The sequence below is a fragment of the Triticum dicoccoides genome, chromosome 4B (genome assembly GCF_002162155.2).
Source record: "Triticum dicoccoides isolate Atlit2015 ecotype Zavitan chromosome 4B, WEW_v2.0, whole genome shotgun sequence".
NCBI lineage: Eukaryota > Viridiplantae > Streptophyta > Magnoliopsida > Poales > Poaceae > Triticum > Triticum dicoccoides.
The window spans coordinates 397,260,007-397,264,431 of record NC_041387.1 but is presented as its reverse complement, the minus strand read 5'-3'; positions in this window follow the sequence as shown (position 1 = coordinate 397,264,431).

Genomic DNA, 4,425 nt, shown 5'->3' with positions numbered 1-4,425 from the left:
GTGGATGAACAGGACCCCGTGGTGTGGAGGGCTGGATGAACAGTAGACGGTGGAGTGGTGCCCGTGGAGGGGTGGTTGAACAGGAGCCGGTGGAGTAGCGTGTGATGGAGTCTGGATGAACAGGAGCCCGTGGAGGCTGGAGGAGGTCGACGGTGGAGATGAACAGTATCCCATGGAGCCCCATTTTGCGGTATGCCACACCCCTCCAGATGAACAGGACCCCCGTTTTGACCGTAGGAGGTCCGTTTCGTCCGTTTTGCGGTACGCCACACCCCTCCCGATCAACAGGGCCCCCGTTTCGACCGTAGGAGGTCCGTTTCGTCCGTTTTGCGGTACGCCACACCCCTCCCGATCAACAGGACCCCCATTTCGACCGTAGGAGGTCCATTTCCTCCATTTTGCGGTACGCCAGACCCATCCCGATGAACATGATCCAGTTTGGAACGTGGCCGGTCGAACACAAGACCATTTCCTCTGTTCTACGGTACGCCAGGCCTCGTTTCCATCGCATGTTCCATCCAAGCCCTCTCGGTGAACACGACCGCGCATTCTGTTCCGACCCAGCCGGTTGGCTCCCCATGAACACGACGACGACGCTGTTTCTTCGTTCCAACCCAGCCATGTACGTATCCGCGAGTAGGCGTTCGAGACCCTGCCCGTATGTACGTATGTGGCCATATTTTCTTTCTTGCACCCTGGCCGCTGTACGTACGTGTACATGCTATGTGCGCGCCTCTACTACGACACGTGCGCGCCTCTACAACGACCAGTATGTACGTACACGTTCGCGACCAGAATGACAACGCTACGTACGCTTCGACCAGGTGGGTCCCGACTGTCAGGAACTTCCTTGCATGCAAAAATGTAGCTGGTGGGTTCCAGCTGTCTAGGGGCGAATCGTTTTTTTGCCGGAACGCATTTCCTTTGCGTGTGAAGATGTAGCTGGTGGGTCCTAGCAGTCAGGGGGCGAATCGTTTTTTTTTGCCCGGACGCACTTCCTTGCGTGTGAAGATGTAGCTGGTGGGTCCCAGCAGTCAGGGGGCAAATCGTTTTTTTTGGCCGGACGCACTTCCTTGCGTGGGAAGATGTAGCTGGTGGGTCCCAGCAGTCAGGGGGGCAAATCGTTTTGTTTTTTTTGCCCGGACGCACTTCCTTGCGTGCGAAGGTGTAGCTGGTGGGTCCTAGCAGTCAGGGGGAAATGTTTTTTTCCCGAAATACGGTGGCCCGTCCGGTGGGTCCCCGCTGTCAGGTGGAGGAATAATTATTTTGCGCGTAATAAGGAGGCACTTCCTTGCTGCGGCCGTGGACCCAGCTGTCAGCCTCTCCACGTACAGTCCACGTCCGATGGAAGCCGTTCGTTGACCACGTTGACCAAGCCATGCCAAGAGCACCAGGGCGGTGGACGACAGCGAGGCCTAGGAAGGGGACGACGCGGAGCCGGGGAAGACGCGATAGTGGATGCCCACACGTAGAGGAGTACGAGGGTTCACTGGTTCGCTGCGGCGTGAGGCTGCCGTCGCTGCAGAATAACAGGGGGTGTGGGTGAGTAGAGGGATGGCCTGGCCAGCGGTGGGAGTAGTAGGGGGCGGTGAGGCCTTCGCCGCATCGCAGCCGGCCACGGGAGGCAGGAGCACGAGGCACGACCAGCGCTAGTTTGGGCAGCTGGAGCAAGAAGACCAGAGGTTGAAGAAGCAGTACAGCCGTTGGATGGACATCATACGGTCACTTGAGCTAGAATCATGCATATTGACTAAGTTGACAAAGTCCTCTGTCCCCGTCAACTTAGTAGGCCCACAAGTCAGCCTGCCACTATACTGGGTCCCAGCTAACAGGGGGAGTATTCATTTTTTGTGCGTAATAAGGAGGCACTTCCTTGCGTGCGAAGATATAGCTGGTGGGTCCGAGCTGTCAGAGTCGGCCACGGGGAGGAGGGAGCAGGCAGTCCCGCTGGCGCTTGTTTGAGCGGCTGGAGCAGGAAGAGCAGAGATTGAAGAAGCACGACGACCGTTGGATGGCCATCCAACAGTCACTGCTTGTGCGTCAACCCATTTTTACGAAAGCCTCAAATATGTGGAAAACAACATACAGCCCATCTGCTATTATTTCTAATAATTTACAGCCCATTTGCTAATTCTTAAGGTTTTTTTTGGAGCCCGTATTCTTTTTGTTAGCATTACAACCCATATTGTGGCCACAGTTAAAAAATTATACGAAATTTTGCATATTTCGGTGCGGTCCGAACTGTTTTTAATCCTGAAATTTCGACTCACATTCAAACTGATTTTAAAAATAAATTTATATCCATATAAAATCCAACAAATTCTTCACGTATAAAAAAATAATGTAATTTAAAATCTTGAAATGAAAAGAAAGATATTTGAAACTTATTGCCGTTTTGATGTGTTTTAAAAATGTACAACCCATTTCTCATTACTGATGGGCCATTTTCTCGGCCAGCCGAATGAAAGCTCTCCTTGTCTTGAAAGATTTGCAGCCCAACAGGCCTGACAAAGCGACTTACTTGGCAAATCACAAAAAAACTGGGTTGTGGCCGTGGACCCAGCTGTTAGCCTCTCCACGTACAGTACACTTTCGATGGAATGTCGTTGACCACATTGACCATGCCGCGCCGAGAGCACCATGGCGGTGGACGACGGCGAGGCCTAGGAAGGGGACAATGTGGAGCTGGGGAAGACGCGGCAGTGGATGCCCACGCGGAGAGGAGTACAAGGGTTCACTGGTTCGGCTGCGGTGTGAGTCTGCCGTCGCCGCAGGGCCTGGCTAGCGGTGGGAGTAGTAGGGGGTGATGAGGCCTCAATGGCAGCACATCCGGCCACTGGAGGTAGGAGCAGGTGGTCTCCCCGGCACTGGTTTGGGCGGCTGGTGCAAGAAGAGCAGCAATTGAAGAAGAAGCAGGACTGTTCGATTCAAATCCAACGGTTACTGCTGCTAGAATCATTTGTTGACTAAGTTGACAAGCCCTGCATATGCGTCAACTTAGTAGGCCCACAGGTCAGCCTCCCAACCGGTGCGCCCCAGATGTTAGTGGGAGGAATCATTTTTTCGCGTAATAAGGAGGTAGTTGATTGCGTGCGACCAGGCCAGCGGAGGGAGTAGGGTGGGCCGGGGAAGCCTGCGTGGCATCACAGCAGGCCACAAGAGGAGGGAGCAGGCAGTCCCACCGGCGCTAGTTTAGGCGGCTGGAGCAAGAAGATCAGAGATCGAATAAGCACGCCGGCCGTTGGATGGACATCCAACAGTCACTGCTGCTAGAATCGTGTGTTCACTGACAAAGCCTTGCTTAAACTAGTCAGCCTCAAAATCTGTGGCGTGTACAACCCATTTGCTATTATTTTTATAATTTTTACTCATTTTCTAATTCATATGGAATTTATTGCAGCCCGTTTTCCATTTTTAGAATTCCTGGCCATTTTCTGGTCAGTACCAGCGTCAAAAAATTAACTAAATATGTGGGAAATTTTGAAAATTCGCTAATTTTTGCTGGGGAACGAAATATTCTTAATCCAAAAATTAATAGCCATACTAAAATAAATTTAAAAATAAATTAGTACTATGTCATGTTAAATCCAATGAAATACGTATAAGATATCAGTGAAGAACAAAAAAAAACTAATATCCCATTTGCTATAAATTTTTTGAAATTTTCAACCCCTTTTGATATTACTTTTAACAGACATTGACCATACTCTTTGGCCAGGACGAAATGCATCCCTCCTCGTCTTGAAAGATTTGCAGCCCAGTAATTCAGAGAAAACAAATAGGCCTAGCTTGGGTATTCTTCAAAAAGAAATACTGGGCTACCTATTTTCCCAAAGAACTAGTGCATGAGCATTTAGCTTTATTTATTTATTTACTTATTTATGTTTAGGAGACCACGAGCATGTACCTGGGCCGGATTCATGTGAGAGCCTCCCTTCTAGTTAATTATGTGCTTCTCTATTGGGCCTTCATCAGTGGGTTGCATGCTATCAACAAGTGGAAAATGTGTTCCATACGAAAAATAGTATGAGCTACGTACGGTACGGGGCACTAAAGGATCGAACCGTGCAATGACTTCCAAAACATTGTGTTTTCCATTCTAACATCACATTTATTCAACCAACAGACAAAATATACTACTGATTGTACATTGAAAACAACAGCAGCAGCAACCAGGGCTGGGGGTGCAATAGAAGCAGTAAGTAGGCCAGAAGAGTGAAGATGCAGCTCTCTCTTCCAAACCAAACATCAGCCATCATTACAAAAGGGCTACCAAAAACGAACAAGTGTATGCATCAAACTAAATAAAGATCCTACTACACCAAGTGTACGCATCTAACTAACTGTCTCAGTTAGACGTTACTATTTATTAAGCTGTGGAGATTGGCTGACGGCTTGAACCAGATGGGTGCCTGACGGGGGAAA